The sequence below is a fragment of the Macaca mulatta genome, chromosome 7 (genome assembly GCF_049350105.2).
Source record: "Macaca mulatta isolate MMU2019108-1 chromosome 7, T2T-MMU8v2.0, whole genome shotgun sequence".
In the NCBI taxonomy this organism is placed as follows: Eukaryota; Metazoa; Chordata; class Mammalia; order Primates; family Cercopithecidae; genus Macaca; species Macaca mulatta.
Window position 1 is genome coordinate 72,743,466 of NC_133412.1, and position 19,705 is coordinate 72,763,170.

At 39.8% G+C, this 19,705-nt stretch overlaps 1 protein-coding gene and 1 long non-coding RNA gene across 10 annotated transcripts in view; one reads left to right on the top strand and one right to left on the bottom strand.

Moving 5' to 3' along the window:
• The window catches only part of ADAMTSL3 (ADAMTS like 3), a 411,249-nt gene that overhangs the window by 81,865 nt on the left and 309,679 nt on the right, over window positions 1-19,705 (bottom strand). The window lies entirely within an intron of this gene.
• LOC144330052 (uncharacterized) overlaps window positions 11,394-19,705 on the top strand; it is a 28,513-nt gene continuing 20,201 nt past the window's right edge. Inside the window, exon 1 of the long non-coding RNA XR_013395905.1 lies at window positions 11,394-11,445. This is a non-coding gene — a long non-coding RNA (uncharacterized LOC144330052). The remainder of the gene's footprint in view (window positions 11,446-19,705) is intronic.

Below are 19,705 nucleotides of genomic sequence, written 5' to 3' on the forward strand. Positions count from 1 at the left end.
TCCTTTAACTCGGAGGAGGAGTTTGTTATTACCCACCTTCTGAAGCCTACTTCTGTTAATTCGTCAAATTCATTCTTTGTCCAGTTTTGTTCCCTTGCTGGCAAGGAGTTGTGATCCTTTGCAGGAGAAAACACATTCTGGTTTTTGGCATTTTCAGCCTTTTTGCGCTGGTTTTTCCATGTCTTTGTGGATTTATCTACCTCTGGTCTTTGATGGTCTTTTGAGGACCTTCAGGTGGGGTTTCTGGGGTTTCTGTGTGGACATACTTTTTGCTGATGTTGGTGTTATTCTTTTCTGTTTGTCAATTTTCCTTCTAATAGTCAGGCCCCTCTGCTGCAGGTCTGCTGGAGTTTGCTGGAGGTCCACTCCAGGCCTGATTTGCCTGAGTATCACCAGCAGATGCTGCAGAACAGCAAAGATTGCTGCCTGTTCCTTTCTCTGGAAGCTTCGTCCCAGAGGGGCACCTGCCAGATGCCAGCCAGAACTGTCCTATATGAGGTGTCTGTTGGCCCCTACTGGGAGGTGTCTCCCCATCAGGAGGCACAGGGGATCAGGGACCCACTTGAGGAGGTAGTCTATTCCTTAGTAGAGCTCAAGCGCTGTGCTGGGAGATCTGCTGCTCTCTTCAGAGCCAGCAGGCAGGAACATTTAAGTCTGCTGAAGCTGCACCCACAGCTGCCCCTTCCCCCAGGTGCTCTGTCCCAGGGAGATGAGAGTTTTATCTATAAGCCCCTGACTGGGGCTGCTGCCTTTCTTTCAGAGATGTCCTGCCCAGAAAGGAGGAATCTAGAGAAGCAGTCTGACTACAGTGGCTTTGCCAAGCTGCAGTGGGCTCTGCCCAGTTTGAACTTCCCAGAGGCTTTGTTTACCCTGTGAGGGGAAAGCCACCTACTCAAGCCTCAATAATGGTGGATACCCCTCCCCCCATCAAGCTGGAGCATCCCAGGTCAACTTCACACTGTCGTGCTGGCAGTGAGAATTTCAAGCCAGTGGATCTTAGCTTGCTGGGCTCCATGGGGGTGGCATCTGCTGAGCTAGACCACTTGGGTCCCTGGCTTTAGCCCCCTTTCCAGGGGAGTGAATGGTTCTGTCTCGCTGGTGTTCCAGGCACCATTGGGGTATGAAAAAAAACCTTCTGCAGCTATCTTGGTGTCTGCCCAAATGGCTGTCCAGTTTTGTGCTTGAAACCCATGGGCCCTGGTGGTGTTGGCACCCGAGGGACTCTCCTGGTTTGCAGGTTGTGAAGACCATGGGAAAAGCGTAGCACCGCGGCCAGAGTGCACCATTCCTCACGGCACAGTCCCTCACGGCTTCCCTTGACTAGGGAAGGGAGGTCCCTGACCTCTTGTACTTCCTGGATGAGGAGATGGCCCACGCTGCTTCAGCTGGCCCTCCATGGGCTGCACCCACTGTATAACCAGTCCCAGTGAGATGAGCTGGTACCTCTGTTGGACATACAGAAATCACTCACCTTCTGTGTTGATCTCGCTGGGAGCTACAGACCAGAGCTGTTCCTATTTGGCCATCTTGCCAGCCATGGCTGATTTTGATTTTTAAATACTCATTACAAAGTATCCAAGAAATACAAACGTATAAAAAGGAAAGTTTAAAAAAAATCACCCAAACTGCCATATATAAAGTATCATGAATAGTGATAATCAGTGTGTATACATGCAATTTCAACTTGAAAATGTAATGCAATTTTATGAGGTATATTAGAAAAAAAGAAATTAAAGTAAAATTAGAGTTGTTGAACGTTTGATATTTTTTAAACCATGATTAATTCCCAAAAGAACACTCTAAAGTTAATAAAGAAGATTAAATAAACCAATAATAGATTTGGATAGTTATTTTTAATGACATTTTGACTTAGGAGAGTATTTACTGACTTGCTACTAAGAAGGATGAGGAAATAAGCACACTTACATTTCCTCTACTGTATTAGTCCAATCTCATGTTGTTAATAAAGACATACCCAAGACTGGGTAAGTTATAAAGGAAAGAGGTTTAATAGACTCACAGTTCCATGTAGCTGGGGAAGTCTCACAATCATGGCAGAAGATGAAGGAAGGGCAAAGGGATGTCTTACATGGCAGCAAGCAAGACAGAATGAGAGCCAAGTGAAAAGGGAAACCCCTTATAAAATCATCAGATCTCGTGACACTTATTTACCACCACAAGAACAGTATGAGGGAAACTCCCCCCATGATTCAATTATCTCCAACTGGGTCCCTCCCACAACCCATGTGAATTATGGGAGCTACAATTCAAGATGAGATTTGGGTGGGGACACAGCCAAACTATATCATCTAGCTCATCTCTCCAAATTTTAGTTAGTTTTCATTTTATTATTTAATGTCAAGATTTCTGATATTTATGTTATGTTCTAGAATACAATTGTTAGTTGATTAGTCTTAATCCTACACAAATGAATTCATTACTCATCTCCCACCTTTTTTACCAGGATCTATGCATTCCTGGATTCTCTGTTTTGAGTCATCTCTGTATCTCATCTTGGCCCTACAGCTTTTTCAAGGGCTTATCAGACAGTATTCTCTGACTGCCTCTCTGTTGTCTCTCTACATGAAGAACACAGGATGAAAAGGAAATCCTTGAGTCATGCTTGCTTTTCCTTAGAATTGTGTAGATCCTGCTCCATTGTCCTCTTGCATTGAATGCTCCTATGAAGATGAGAATTTTTAGTTTATTTGGTTGACTTTCTGTTCAAAGGGGGTTTTGCTTTATGAGGTTCAGCATCTTACACAGGGTTAGTGGTATATGCTGTGCTATTATGACTTGCAGATAAAAGCTTTTATTAAAGGGAATTAATTCCCCTTATTTTGTCTCTGAATACTTTTCTGTTCCATGTGTTTTGTTCTTCTCAACAAATATCAATTATGCTTATGTTTGATCTCCTTTGTCTGTCTTCCATATCCATTATGGCCACTAAAAACCAATTTTATATCCTTGTTCTTTTCCATATAATTTTATATGACTTATTCCAGTCTGTATCCCATTTCTCTTTATTTCCAGTCATTTCCTTTATTTTCATCAGTTGTTGCTTGTAATGTAAGTTTTGTGTTTGCTATTTTTGTATCTGCCATTTAAAAAATTTTTCTCTTTTTTCTTGATTGTTCCAGTTGTCTTTCCATCTCCTTCTGTTGTCTTATAGTCTCTTGTTTTGAACTCAAACCTCACTTTAAAGCCACTTTTTCCCTAGATTTCAAGACTATAACTTCCTTGGAAGTACAGAACCTATCTGTCTGAACTTTTCTCTGGGGAAAATCTTTGTTATGTTATCCATGTGACTCTTGCTTTATGCTCCATTCCCCGTCCCATGACTTCCTCCCTCCCTTTCAATTTTTCCCCCTAGTTTTGGTGCATAGATTTTATGCTGGTGCTCTGAATACAGCTGGCTGTTTGTGAGGCACATGGGTGGGAGAAACGAGCTAGGGAACTTTACATCCATTTGTTGTCTTCAACATTCTGTCACCAAAACTCTTACTTCCTCTACCCACATCTCCCTTCAGATTTTGGAATTTGAATAGTTGATGAGACAAATAAAAGAGCCTCTTAAATAACTGGCTTACTGTGTAATAATCCAGCAACTGCTGCCCCCCACCCCTTCCTTCACACCACTTCATCTCTGGCAGCCTTCCTTGGCAAGGAGTCATAAAAATATGCTTTCTCCCTCAGCTCTGTCTCCCATCACAGTTCTGCAAGGGACATCCTCAGTTTTTTTTCTGAGGTATTTTGTGGTCCAGGATCTAGTCTGTCATCAAAGAACTAGAAAAGGCCTTTCAGGACTGCCACATTAACTCCTAGGGAAATCTATATCCTGCTCGGTGCCTGAGGAAATGTTTGTCAGCTCTCAGCCTTCCCTCTCATTCTGATCCAGATTTTATGGTCTTTGCCAGGTGTGTTTCATAATTTATAGTTTGGGATTGTGGCCATTTCATTGTTCATTGAAGACACAGTGTTCCTTCTCTTTCATTCTTTTAGTGGGTTTTTCGTTGGGTTTCAAAGGAGGAAAATGGAATTTTTAAAAACGCTTTTAATGACATCTTTTAACAGAAAGCCCTGATTATTATTATTTTTCAGTATAGACAAAAGCTTTTCATAAGCTTTTGAATAAATATTTCTAAATTACCATTACCATACTATCACTCTTTTAACTAGTCAAAACATCACCTAGGAGTTTCTCCCATAATAAAAATGAATGTCAGCTTTTTATTAAACTACTATGTGAGTTACTTTTGTTCATATAAAAGTGGTTAAATAACTGCCAATTGCTACTCATAAGACATTTCTAATGATACATATTTGACTTTTTCTCCCCATCCTTAATGGAAGGATGGTTTGTAAACCCTTTTCTTCTGGAGGAAAGTCTTCTGTGACTGTGTGTCTGCTAAGTTAAAGCAAGCACGCCATCAGAGAATGTCCACAACTCACAGAGAGAGGAGATGTCATTATCAGTGCCACTAATTATCATTCACAAAGCAGCAACTTTATGCCAAAGCTTCTCATGGTTTCTTTTATAGACATCTGGTAGATTCCTCAGGAATCGCTCATGGGAACAATATACATTGAGTTCTTGCATCTTCAGAACTATTTGTCTGTGGCCTTTAAATCTGAAAGTCAGTTTGGCAGGATATAAAATCTTTGGCTCATACTTTCTTTCCTTCAGTATCTTAAATATTTGCTCCACTGTTTTCTAGTATGAAGTGGTATTGTTGAAAAGTCTAGCTTCAGTTTGATTTTCTTTCCCTAATAAGTGACTTGATTCTTTTGCATAGATGCACAAATATATTTTTATCTTTTGGTAGAATATGTCCTTTTTTTGAGATGGATTCTTGCTCTGTTAGCACAATCTCAGCTCATTGCAAACTCTGCCTACTGGGTTCAAGCGATTCTCCTGCCTCAATCTCCCGAGTAACTGAGATTACAGGAGTGAGCCACTACACCTGGCTAATTTTTGTATTTTTTAGTAGAGACAGGGTTTCACCATGTTGGCCAGGCTGGTCTTGAACTCCTGGTCTCAAGTGATCCACCCACCTCAGCCTCCCAAAGTGCTGGGATTACAGGCGTGAGCCACTGCACCCAGCCGAGTATGTCTTGATATTGACCATTCTGGGTGAGTTTTCCCAGGTATATAGAATGCCCTTTCAATATGGCAATTTGAGTCATTTATAGTTTTGTTCTGTTATGATTTTTGGTGGTTTTCTTTTCCTGGGACTCTGTATTCATTGAATTTTATTTCCTTGTCTTTTATATATATTATTTGCACTTGAATCTTTATTTCTCTTTGATTCTTGTCATTTCCCTCCTTTGATTTTGTTTATTACATTTTCTCTGCCCAGTCATTCTTGAGTTTTTTCTAGTGTTTAGTCTACATTCTGAGAAATTTACCCTTAGTTTAAAAAATTCTTTTCTAAACCATCAGCTATCATTTTACATTCTCCTTTTATTCATCTCATTTCTTGAATTTTCTATTTCTGTTTTGTTTCTACAGTTTTCTTTTTGTTTCTCTTAGCTCATTTTGTAACACTGAGTATATTTTCATCTGTTTAAAGGCCAAATTTTTTGCTATTGATACTTTTATTTTACTGTATCTTTTTGGAGGGTTTGCAGATGCTCCTATTAAATGAATTAGATTGTTTTCTGTACTTTTAGGGAAGGAAGTATAAGCAGGAGGGAATATTTAAGGAGAGTTATCTTCACTGTTTCAAGAGCTTCCTTCTCTGGTGTTAAAAAGAAGTATTATATGCAACAATTTGGCCACGATTCTGGGATTTGTATCTCTGGACTCCCCAACTCCCAAGGATCTGAACATCTCTTTCCTTTACCTCTCCACTCGGATTATAATTCTGACAACTTTTCTTTGGCACTTCTTAAGCCCTTTAGTGGTTCTGCATGATCTTTCTTGCATCCAATCACACTCTGGAACCTGGAGTCTTTCCTCAATTTGGCTGACTGGGGGGTCTCAGACCTATTTGTTGAGGGTTCTACTCAGAGTAGGATCATTTTCTTGTCATGCTATTTATTGCTGACATCTGTGTTCTACAACTCTTGACCCTGTCTCTTCTCTTTTTTATTGCTGCCCAGTTGCTAATTTTGCCATTTCTGAACAGTGTCTGCACTGTGTGGTTTGGCCTCACCTACTTATATTACTTTTGTTAAAATTACCTCTGTTGTTTTTTCTTTCCTTTTGCATTCCTAATTGCTCTGCTTTTTGTTTTTTAATGAGGGATTTAGGAATAATAACTATGCTACTATCATGACTTAGGTTCACTAGAAGCCTTCAAATAATTTTTAAAGGGACTACTGTCAATAATATACTTTTAGATATCACGGTAGTCATCTTCCATGGTTTCAACTACCACATATGTGTTAATGATTCACACAATTATAACTTCAATACAGATCTTTTCTGAGCTATAACTCTTTACTGATACCTTTATAGACTCTCAAACTACACGTATGTCTAAAATAAGCCATTTTTCTCTCTCTTTCAATTCACTTTCTGAATATGCTTCTTCTTTCTAATTAATTTTAAAATTAATGTCGTCTCTTTCATTAGCTTCCCAGGACAGAAATATAAAACACTCCCCTTTTTTGTTCATGTCTTGTCAATTCAATTGCTAAATATGTCAGTTAAATCTCCTAAATATTGTTCAAAACCACTTACTATTCTCTATCCCAACTGCTTCTTCATTCCCTATCGTTGATTTTATTCCAATCACCATCTAACAAGGTTTTTCAAGCTTCAATTCCTTCTTCCTCTAATACCTTATCCATACTGCAGCCAGAATTATATGTCTAAAACCTTATATTTTACTTTCCCATTCAAACACCTTCCAACATGCTCTCAATGACTGTAGGGATAAATCCAATACCCCAAAGCCTTCACAATCCAGCTGTAATCTCTCCTTTCCATCTCACCTACCAGCACTTCCTCAGTGCATCCTATTCTCAAGCCACACAAGACTGATAAACTCTCCCAAATCTGTGCCTTTATATACACTCCTGTCACTCCTAGAACACCCCTCTGTCTCATTTCCACACAGTTCGCACTCATCTCTTAAGAGGCACCTCCAAAGCTGCATCTTATGCAACAGTTCCCAGGGACCCAGGCAGACTTAGATGTTTCCCCTCAATTTTCACATAGCTCTGTAGACAGAGCACCTTCATTGGGCTTTTTTTTACATGGCTGTAAACATCATTTCTTCTGTCTGCCTTATTAAACTGTGAGCTCACTGAAAACTATTCTTAGTTGTCCCTGATTCCCGGTGCCTAGGGTAATCAACTTAGCAATGCTTAGTAAATGTTGATTAAATGAGTTTGTAAGGCTATGGAAATCGGCCTATTCAGAGTAGAAGCTTTTATAAATCTCTATACTTCGGCCAAAAAGTGTTTGCCAAGCACCAAGTGGTATACAAATGTGCAGAAATGGTTCTTCCCATCTGGCAGTTACTTTGAGTCAGGAAAATAAAGCGTATTCATGTTATGCGTGTGTGTGTGTGCCTGTGTGGTATGTGTGTGTAATTTAAAACACATGGAACAGATAGAACTATATGAATTTGAATCCACTGGGCATATTTTGGATGGGTCAAAATATGAGTAAACTGTCAGATTCAGTCTAAAAAGACACTATTATTCCAGTAGAAGAGTGCTTATCAAGAAGGGCAGAGCAAGATGGCAGAATAGAAGGCTACATTGATCATCCCCCCACTCCCACTATCACAGGAAAACTAAATTTTAACAATTATTTGTGAACAAAAAAGCACCTTCAATGAGAACTAAAAATTGAGTGAGCCATCACAGTACCTGTTTTTAACTTCATATCACTGAAAAAGGCACTGAAGAAGGCAGAAAAGACGGTCTTAAATCACCAACACCACCCCTTCCCTATTCCCTGGCAGTGGCTGCATGGCACGGAAAGAGAATCTGCGCACTTCAGGGAGGGAGAACACAGCAACTGAGGGACTTTGCATTGAATTCAGTGCTGCCCTGTCACAGTGGGAAGCGAAACCGTGTTGAACTCAGCTGACACCCACAGAGGGAGCATTTGGACCAGCCCTAGCCAGAGGGGAAGTGCCTATTCCAGTGGCCAGAGCCTGAGTTTCAGCAAGTCACGCTGCCATGGGCTAAAGTGCTATGGGGTCCTAACTGAACTTGAAAGGCAGTCTAGGAAGGACTCAGATTCTTAGGCAAGCCTGATGGTGTTCTGGGGTTACAGCCAGTGGACTGGGGCAGTGTGTGACCCAGTGAGACACCAGATGGGGCAGCTGGGGAAGTACTTGCACTACCCCTCCCTCAACCCCAAGCAGCGCAGCTTGTAGCAATGAAAGCAACTCCTTCCTTCTGCTTGAGGAGAGGAGAGACACCAGTCAAAAGGACTTTGTACTTCATCTTGCATCTTGGATACAAGCTCTGCCACAGATAGGGCACTGGGCAGAGTCGTGAAGCCCCCATGCCAGGTCCTAGCTCCTGGGTGACATTTCTAGACACACCCTGGGCCAGAAGGGAACCCACTGCTTTGAAGAGAAAGACCAAGTCCTGGCAGGATTAATTATCTGCTAACTAAAGAGCCCTTGGGCTCTGAATAACCAAAAGTGATATCTGGGTAGTATGCCATGGGCCTTGGGTGAGACTTTGAGACATGCTGGCTTCACGTAACAGCTCAGCACAGTGGATAGAGTACCTAGTGGGCTTCAGGGGTCCCTGAGTTCAGGCCTAGGCTTTTGGACAGCATTCTGCACCTTCCCTGGGCCAGAGGTGGGAGCCTGCTACCCTGAAGGGTGAGTCCCAGGTTTGTCAGCATTCACAAGCTGACTGAAGAGCCCCTAGGCATTGAGTGATCAGCAATGATAGCGTGGCAGAACTCTTTGTGGACTGCTGGTGGTGATGGCCATGGGGAGAGCTCCTCTACCTGAGGAAAGGGGAGGGAAGAGGGGGAAGGATTTTGTTGTATGGTTTGAGTGGCAGCTTAGCCACAGGGGAATAGAATACCAGGTGGATTTTTAAGGTTTGTGGCTTAAATCCCTGGCTCCCAGAAAGCATCTCTGGACATGCCCAGGGCCTGAAAGAACTTGCCTCCCTGAAGGGAAGGACATAAGCCTCAATGGCTTCAACTCTTGCTGACTGTAGCCCTAGGGCCTTGAGTGAACATAGGCAGTAACCAGATAGTGATTGCAGTGGTTCTCGGGTGAAACCCAGTGCTATTCTGGCTTCAGGTCTGACCCAGGGCAGTTCCAGTGGTGGTGGCCATAGGGGTGCTTGCATCACCCTAATTCCAGCTCCAGGTGGCTCAGCAGAGAAAGAGAGAGAGACAGATAGAGAGACAGAGAGAGAGAGAGAGAGAAAGAGAGAGAGAGAGACAGAGACAGAGGCAGAGAGATGCTGTTTGTTTGAGAGAAAGTAAAGGAAGAGAATAAGAGTCTTGCTGGTAATCCAGAGAATGCTTCCAGATCTTATCCAAGATCACCAAGGTGATATCTCTAGGAGTGTGTATGAAGTACAGTGTTACTGGGCTTGGGGCCCAAGTCCCTTTGAATATTTGGAAAGCCTTCCCAAGAAGGACAGGCACAGATTGTAAAGCCTAGATTGTGAAGACTACAATAAATACATAATTCTTCAATGCCCAGACACTGAAGGACATCTACAGGAAAACATGACTTCACCAAATGAACTACATTAGGCACCAGGGACCAATCCTGGAGTGACAGAGATATGTGACAGAGAATTCAAAATAGCTGTTTTGAGGAAACTCAAACAAATTCCAGACAATACAGAGAAGGAATTCAGAATTCTATCAAATAAATTTAACAAAGAAATTAGTTTTTAAAATCAAGCAGAAATTCTAGAGTTGAAAAATGCAATTGACATACTAAAGAATGTATTAGAGTTTCTTGGCAGCAGAATTGATCAACCAGAAGAAAGAATTGGTGAGCCTGAAAACAGGGTATTTGAAAATATAGTCAGAGGAGACAAAAGAAAAAATAATAAAAAATAATGAAGCATGCCTACAAGATTTAGAAAATAACCTCAAAGGGGCAAATCTAAGAGTTATTAGTCTTAAAGAGGAGGTAGAGAAAGAGATAGGGGTAGAAAAATTATTCAAAGGGATATCAGAGAACTTCCCAAACCTAGAGAAAGATATTAACATTCAAGTGCAAAAAGGTTATAAAACACCAAGTATACTTAATGCAAAGAAGACCACCTCAAGGAATTTAATAGTCAAACTCCCAAACATCAAGGGTAAAGACCCTAAAAGCAAAAAGAGAAAAGAAACGAATAACATACAATGGAATTCTAATACATCTGGCAACAGACTTTTCAGTGGAAACCTTACAGGCCAGGAGAGAGTAGCATGACATATTTAAAGTGCTGAAGGAATGAAACTTATACCCTAGAGTAGTATATCTAGTGAAAATATCCTTCAAGCATTGAGGAGAAATAAAGGTCTTCCCAGACGAACAAAAGCTGAGGGATTTTATTAACACTAGACCTGTCCTACAAGAAATGCTAAAGGGAGCTCTTTAGTCTGAAATAAAAGGATGTTAATAAGCAAGAAGAAATCATTTGAAGGTGCAAAACTCACTGGTAATAGTAAGTACACAGAAAATCACAGAATATTATAACACTGTGATTGTGGTATCAAAACTAATCTTAAATATAAAGTCTAAATGATGAACCAATCAAAAAATAATAAATGCAACAACTTTCACGCCAGGATAGTACAATAAAACATAAGGAGAAACAAAAAGTTAACAAGTGAGAGGACAAAGTAAAAGTGTAGAGTTTTCATTAGTTTTCTTTTTGTGTTTGTTTACACAATGTGTTAAGTTGTCATGAGTTTAATATAATGGGATATAAGATAGTATGTGCAAGCCTCATGGTAATCTCAAATCAAAAACTATACAATGGATACACAAAAAATAAAAAGCAAGAAATTAACTCATACCACCAGAAAAAAGTCACCTGCACTAAAAGGAAAACAGGAAGGAAGGAAAAAAGAAAGAGAAGACTGAAAAACAAACAGAAAACAAATAACAAAATGGCAGGAGTAAGTCCCTACTTATCAATAGTAACACTTAATGTAAATGGACTAAACTCTCCAATCAAAAGGCATAGAAAGGCTGAATGGATGAAAAACCAAGAGCCACTGATCTGTTGCCTACCTCCAAGAAGCATATTTCACCTGTAAAGACACAAAGAGACTGAAAATAAAGGGATGGAGCTAGATGTTCCATGCCAATGGAACCCCAAAAACAGTAATAGTGCTATATTTATATCAGACAAAACAGACTTCAAGGCAAAAACTGTAAGAAGAGGCAAAGAATGTCATTATATAATTTATAGAGGGGTCAATTCAGAAATGGGACATAACAATTTTTTTTTTCTTTTTTTGAGGTGGAGTCTTGCTCTGTCGCCCAGGCTGGAGTGCAGTGGCATGACCTCGGCTCACTGCAACCACCACCTTCCAGGTTCAAGCGATTCTTCCGCCTCAGGCTCCCAAGTAGCTAGCATTATCCCACCACGCCTGGCAGGATATAACAATTGTAAACACATATGCACTAAACACTGGGGCACTCAGATATATAAAGCAAATATTATTAAAACCATATAGAGATATAGGCCTCAATACAATAATAGCTTGAGACTTCAACATCCCACTTTCAACACTGGACAGATCTTCCAGACAGAAAACCAACAAAGAACCATCCAATTTAATCTACATGATAGGCCAATAGATACTTACAGAACATTCCATTCAATGGCTGCAGAATACACATTCTTCTCTTCAGCACATGGATCATTCTCAAAAATAGATTGTATGTTTGGCCCTACAGAAGTCTTAAAACACTCAAAAAAACTGAAATGACACCAAACATCTTTTCTGACCACAATGGAATGAAATTAGAAATCAGTAATGAGAAATTTTGGAAAATGTACAAATACATAGAAATTAAACAATATGCTCCTGAATGACAAGTGGGTCAATAAAGAAATTAAAAAGGAAATTGAAAATTTCTTAAAACAAATGAAAATGGAAGCACAATGTACCAAAACCTATGAGATACAGTGAAAGCAACACTAAGAGGGACATTTATAGCTATAAATACCTACATCAAAAAAGAAGAAAAACTTCAAGTAAACAACCTAACAATGCATCTTAGCTACAAAATTAAGAGCAAAACAAACCCAAAATTAATAGAAGAAATACAATGCAAATGATCAATGAACCAAAAAGTTGGTTTTTTGAACAGATAAATAAAATTGACAAACCTCTTGCCGGACTAAGAAAAAAAGAGAGAAGACCCCAATAAATTAAATCAGAGATGGAAAAGAAGACATTAGAACTGATACTGCATAAATTCAAAGGATCATTAGTGGCTACTATGAGCAATTAAATATCAATAAATTAGAAAATTTAGAAGAAATGGCTAAATTCCTAGCCACATACAACCTATCCAGATTGAACCATGAAAAATTCCAAAACCTGAACAGACCAATAACAAGCTAACAAGATCAAAGCCATAATAAAATGTCTCCCAGTAAAGAAAAGCCTGAGACCCAATGACTTCACTGATGGTTTCTACCAGCATTTAAAGATCTAAGACCAATCCTACTCAAACTATTCTGAAAGACAGCGGAGGAGAGAATACTTCCAAACTCATTCTGTCAGGCCAGTATTAACCTGATACCAAAACCAGACAAAAACACATCAAAAAGGGAAAAAGAAAACTACAGGGCCTGATGAACACTGATGCAAAAATTCTCAACAAAATATTAGCAAAGTGATTTCAACAACATATTAAAACATCATTCATCATGACTAAGTGGGATTTATCCCAGGGATACAAGGATGGCTTAACACATGCAAATCAATCAATGTAATACATCGTATCAACAGAATGAAGAACAAAACCATATGATATTTTTAATTAATGCCAAACAAGCATGTGATAAAATTCAACATCCTTTCATGAGAAAAATCCTAAGAAAGTGAGTAGAGAAGAAACATACCTCAACACAATGAAAGCCATATATGCCAGACCCACAGCTAGTATCATAATGAATGGGAAAAAACTGAAGGCCTTTCCTGTAATATATGGAAAAAGACAAGCATGCTCACTTTCGCCACTGTTATTCAACATAGTACTAGTAGTCCTAGCTAGAGCAATCAGGCAAAAAAGAAAAGAAGAAAAGAAAAGAAAAGAAAAGAAAAGAAAAGAAAAGAAAAGAAAAGAAAAGAAAAGAAAAGAAAAGAAAAGAAAAGAAAAGAAAAGAAAAGAAAAGAAAGAAGGAAGGAAGGAAGGAAGGAAGGAAGGAAGGAAGGAAGGAAGGAAAGAAGGAAAGAAGGAAAGAAGGAAAGAAGGAAAGAAGGAAAGAAGGAAAGAAGGAAAGAAAGAAAGAAGGAAAGAAAGAAAGAAAGAAAGAAAGAAAGAAAGAAAGAAAGATCCACATTGGAAATGAAGAAGTCAAATTATCTTTGTTCCCAGATGATATGATCTTACATTTGGTAAAACCTAAACACTCCACGAAAAAACTATTAGAACTGATATATTCAGTAAAGTTGCAGGATACAAAATTAACATACAAATATCAGCAGCATTTCTATATGCCAACAGTGAACAATCCAAAAAAAAAAGAAATCAAGAGAGCAGTCCCATTTACAATAGCTACCAATAAAATTAAATACCAAGTAATTAACCAAACCAAAGAAGTGAGAGATCTATATAATGAAAACTATAAGACATTGATGACAGAAATTGAAGAGGACTATAAAAAATGGAAAGATATTCCATGTTCATGGATTGGAAGAATCAATACTGTTACAATGTCCATACCACCCAAAGTGATCTACAGATTCAATGCAATCCCTATCAAAATATCAATGACATTCTTCACAGAAATAAAAAAATCCTAAAATTTATAAGGAACCACAAAAGACCCAGAATAGCCCAAGCTATCCTGACCAAAAAGAACAAAACTGGAGAAATCACATTATCTGACTTCAAATTATACTAGAGATAATAGGAACCAAAACAGCATGGTACCGGTATAAAAACAGACAAATAGACCAATGGAACAGAGTAGAGATCCCAGAGATAAATCCACACATCTACAGTGAACTCATTTTTGACAATGGTGCCAAGATCATACATTGGGGAAAGGACAATCTCTTCAACAAATGATGCTGGGAAAACTGGATATTCATATGCAGAAGAGTGAAACTACACTCCTATCTCTTACTATATACAAAAATCAAATCAAAATGGATTAAAGCCTTAAGTCTAAGACTTCAATTATGTGAAACTACTGTAAGAAAATGTTGGGGAAACTTTCCAGACATTGCTCTGGGCAAATATTTCTTGATTAATACCCCACGAGCACAGGCAAAGTAAAAATGGACAAATGGGATCACATCAAGTTAAAAAGCTTCTACACAGCAAAGAAAACAATCAACAAAGTAGACACAACCCACAGAATGGGAGAAAATATTTGAAGATTACCCATTTGACAAAGGTTTAAGAACCCGAATATATAAGGGGTTCAAACAACTCTATAGGAAAAAAAAAACTAATAATCCAGTTTAAAAATGGGAAAAGATCTGAATAGACATTTCTCAAAGAAGATATACAAAGGGCAAACAGGCATATGACAAGATGATCAACATCAATGATCACCAGAGAAATGCAAATCAGAACTATAATGAGATATCATCTCACTCCAGTTAAAATGGCTCTCATCAAAAAGACAGGCAATAACAAATGTTGGCGGGGATGTGGAGAAAAGGGAACCCTTGTGCACTGTTGGTGGTAATGTTAATTAAAACAACTACTAGGGAGAACAGTTTGGAGGTTCCTCAAAAAACTAAAAATAGAGCTACCACATGATCTAGCAATCTCACTGCTAGGTATATACCAAAAAGAAAGGAAAATCAGATACTAAAGAGCTATCTATAATCCCATGTATACCGCAGCCATATTCACAATAGCCAAGATATGGAAACAACCTAAGTGTTCATCAGCAGACTAATGGATAAAGAAAGTTGGTACATATACACAATGGAGTACTATTCAGCCATAAAAAAGAATGAGATCCTATCATTTGCAACAACATGGATGGAACTGAAGGTCATTATATTTATTAAGTTAAATAAGCCAGGCACAGAAAGACAAACATCACATGTTCTTACTTATTTGTGGGAGCTAAAAATTAAAACAATTGAACTCATGGAGATAGAGAGTAGAAGGATGGTTATCAGAGGCTGAGAAGGGTAGTCGGGGAGGGATGTGTGGATGGTTAATGAGTACAAAAAATAGTTAGAAAGAATGAATAAGACCTAGTATTTGCTAGCACAACAGGGAGACTATATCCAAAAACAATTCAATTGTATTTTTAAAAATAATTAATATAATTTGGATTGTTTATTATACAAAGGATAAATGCTTGAGGGGATGGATACCCCATTCTCCATGATGTGATTCTTATACATTTCATAACTGTTTCAAAGTATCTCATGTACCCCATAAAAATATATACTTACTATATACCCACAAAAATTAAAAATAAAAATTTAAAAAGAATGGTTATCTGCATAATGATTCATAATAAAAACCTCATAATACCACCACACAATCAAAATGAGTAAAAGAAGAGTTTTATAATAAACCTTAAGAGCTGAACTAGTCTTTTATTCACAGAAAGAATATCTGAACATACAGTTAATGCATTTGGATCAACAACCTTCGATCAAGATGAAATTAACTCAGTAGGATAATGATTCATAGAATGATCTTCACCCAGAGGTCTGATATTTCCTGGGCCCAAGAAACACCAATTATGAAGATGAAGATAAAAAATGTCTTAAGAAAGCCCAACCAAGTTTCTCAGACTTTGTATCAAAGAGCTCAGAGATGGGAACGTCTCGAGGGCACTTCCATCCTAAGCACCATCGATAAGCTGAAAGTGTTTCATTCATAAGATTGTGTGTGTGTGTGTGTGTGTGTGTAAATAAGCTTTTGTGCACTTGTGTGCTGGTAAATGTTTCAAAACATGTTCTTGGAGGAAACAGCCATGATTGTTTTGCCAGTTTCTGTGGTGTAAATACTCCTATCATGGCTGATTTCCAGCTATCAACCCAATGTGACTGAGTACAAGTTGGGATGAGATCATAAGTGGTTCTCACTGGCCAGTAAGAACTGACTTCAACACACTACTTCCTTCATGAGTTGTAATAAATAATTCTGTGGAAAATCAGGGAATGCCATATTTTAAAATCCATGTATCCTGGACATATCTTGAGTTGTTCTTTATAATATTTTTCAGTTATAGGGATATTTTCCTTTTTACTTAGCATATTAGATATATTAATAGTTCAAGAGTTGAAGAGTTGGCAGACATGAATAACAATATAGGAGGTGAAGAACTCAGAGAAGATCATAAGTGTTGGAAGACAGTGGTACACCGACAGAGACAGGAAGTGGGGGGAACTGGTTGGGAGAGGGTGAAGAGGCTGTCCCTTTGCTTTCCCACGATGAGGATATAAACTAGATGGGGAGCTGGAGATATGGTTAGAAGGTTAGAGACTTTCTGGAGATTGAAAATCACCCATCGAAGTTAAAGAATTCAGGACACAGAATCAACCACAGTGGAAAAGTGTAGCAATGGAAATCAATGGATCAAATATTGGGCTTTTTGAGATTTGGAAGAAGAGAAGTCAACAGAAAAGACATAGTCAGATAAGTAGAAAAAATAAAAATACCAAGAAACACGATGAAGGAAAAAGGTGAAGATAAACAAAATAATCAAATGTTCCATCAAAGTACAGAAAATAAAGGAAGGCTATTTCAGTCAAGAGGTGAGACACAAAACAGGCTACAAGGGGTATGTGGATCACAGAAATTCACCATTTGGGAAGACTGCCTGATATGAGTCAATGCTTCTAACTTGAAAAGCAGTGTAAGAACTGAAGGCTCCTTTCTGCCTAAGGCTTGGTCCAGATCTAAGGAACTAAGGCAAACTCATAAGCCAATGAATGGACAGAGCTCAAATATGCCATGAATAGAGCCAGTGTCAGGGAAGAGGAAGATTCTGGCTGTAGGCCAGAGGCCTGGCTCCATGAAGAATGGAAATTCTGGCGTGGCTGCTCAGCCTTTCTGTGTCCAGGGTTAGCGGCCAGGTTCAACGTGGAAGGACCTTATCCAGAACCACAAAATGGATGGCTGCCCCCAAGTGAGCCATCCCATGGCAGAGGGACTAGTTTGGCAGGAAGCTTTAAGAACGGTGGCAATTTGGTGTCAGAGTCTCTGCCAAAAAAAAAGCAACTCTGATGAGAGGAAAATTTAAGTAAGAGGAGAACGCTCCATCCAACAGGAAACTCAAACTTCTGTGAAACAGGTTGTGTGCCTGATTGCACTCAAGCCTCAACATTGGCTTTTGATGTCCACAGGCTGAGGCTGCCTCTGTTTTCTTGTGCATGTGTGTATGCTTGCTCTTCCTCCCAGAGAGGGGCTTCCTGGATGTGAGGTCATGACTGGAAGCCAGAGAGTGTCTTGTTTGAGTTTGGGCTGACCTCTCGGAGCACAGGAGAGCTTGCTCTTTGCCCTGATGAATGGTTGCCTATGAAACTAAACATCCTCCAGTCCAAACCAGCTCGCATGGGTAGCCTCCTCTTTAGTTTCCTTCTCTTCTTCGTCTCAACAAAAACCCCTCCAATGAATGATCTGCCTCTCCTGTGTTAGCAGACCTGAGCTCTTCTAAAGATCACTATTTCAACACCACTTCGCATTTTCCCTGACTTTGCAAATACTGTTGAGGAATAGTATTTACTTGCTCAGAGCTCTGGACAACCAGAGGATCTGTTGGCAATCCCATGGCCACTGGCCTCAAGGACAATATAAACCAGAAGGGAAGACCATATGGATGCTCAGGAAAGAGCTAACATTGAAAAACAATAAAAATTAGGGTCATTGTGATTTAAAAGTGGGAAATGCTGAGTGATTTTAGGAAGTGGAAAACTTCACAGAAGAGGGAAGCTTACAGTTGGACCCAGGATATGAAAGCCACAAGAGCAAAGACACACAAGCGGGCCCATATAGATGTGCAATGGTGTTACTTTAGTGATACGCAACTGGCAATTGTAAATTCAGTTATTCACTGAGAGAGTGAACAGGGAGGAAAGTGGTGATGTCACCACTAGCCTCCACTCTAAAATGCCAGGGACAACCGTTTGTTCCACAAGACAGGATAGAACTGTGAAGGCCTGTTTGTTCTTAGAGGAGAGAAGCAAGGACAGAAGCAAAGTGGGGTATTTTAGGGCTTGGCAGTGGTTCTAGGTGCTCCCTCGCTGCATCCAGAAACAAGCTGCCTGGTTTCTCCTCAACATCTGCTCCTTTGCTGTTCTTCCCTTTTCTTGCCTCTTCCCTTTAGGCTAGGGCAGCACTTGATCAAAGAAGTCACTACCCCGAGCCATTCCTACTTTGGACACATGTAAGGGCTAACCCACCCAAACAAGAATGAGAGGCAGGTAAGGAAACACTTCTCACACTGCAAGTGTATCATTACAACACCCAGGGATCTTGTTGAAATGCAGACTCTGATTCCTTAGGTCTGGGTGGGACTTGAGATTCCTCATTTCTTAAAAGTTCCCTGCTGATGTCAATTTGACTAGTCCTTGGGCCACACTAAGTGTAGCAAGGAGAATCACGCATTCACAATGCAAGATCCTCCTCACAAAAGTGTGGTGCTTCCTTCTGTTCCTAACTTTACGGAAACAGTAACTGGATCCTTCACCTCTCCTGACAATGGGGCAAGGTAAGACTTCACTCTTGGGGCTTAACTGGGTGATGTAACTAGGTGATAGAATAAATACTGCCTACCCACTAGCCCACCCAGGCTACCCACCTCTCTAACACCTTTGCCCAGCCCCTACTGCCTGACCTAGTCTCAAAGGAATTCCCAAAAGAATGATTCTTCCTTGGGCCATCTATTGTTCCTTGTGCAAGTAGTAGGAAAATTAAGCTAACCCACTTTTGCACACAAAGCTCTCCAGACAGACTTCTACCTGTCCTTCCCACCCTCCTTTGGGGTGGTGGTCTCACCTGGATCAGTCCTTTCTCTTTGTTTAGGACCAGACTGCAGGAGGGACTCCTGTCCCTCAAGTCATTTACCTATAGTATGGCAACTTTCCGGGGAGAGCTGTGGCCACTGGCACTGTCTCCAGCTGCTTGTGAGTTGGACAGAGGAAGTGGGTATTGGTGGCTGGATCCTAGGGCAACTCCTGCTCTGCAGACCCTGGAGAGATGGGTTCATCTCTTTCCTTAGGCTTCTTCTGATAAACCTCAGAAGGGAATGTTTATGTAGACCTTCAGTGGCATTGACTGAGGAGAATGACCTGTAGGTTTTCAGTTAAGACAGTTTTAAAATACTAGCACTTAACAGAACTAGACAGTTAAAACAGGAAAAATCCCAATCTGGATATATGTACAGAAATACTGTTAATCCAACCTACAGCCAGAAATGTGGACCTTCTCTCAAGGGCGATGGGAAGAGCCTACTCCACTAGACATTGCCATGTCAAATATCTTACCTTATCCTCACAAGAACCATTGCATTTAGCGAAAGTAAATGGGGGCTCAGAGAGGTGAAGTGTATTTAACAAGGCCACCCAGATTTAGGCTTTAGAGCTGGG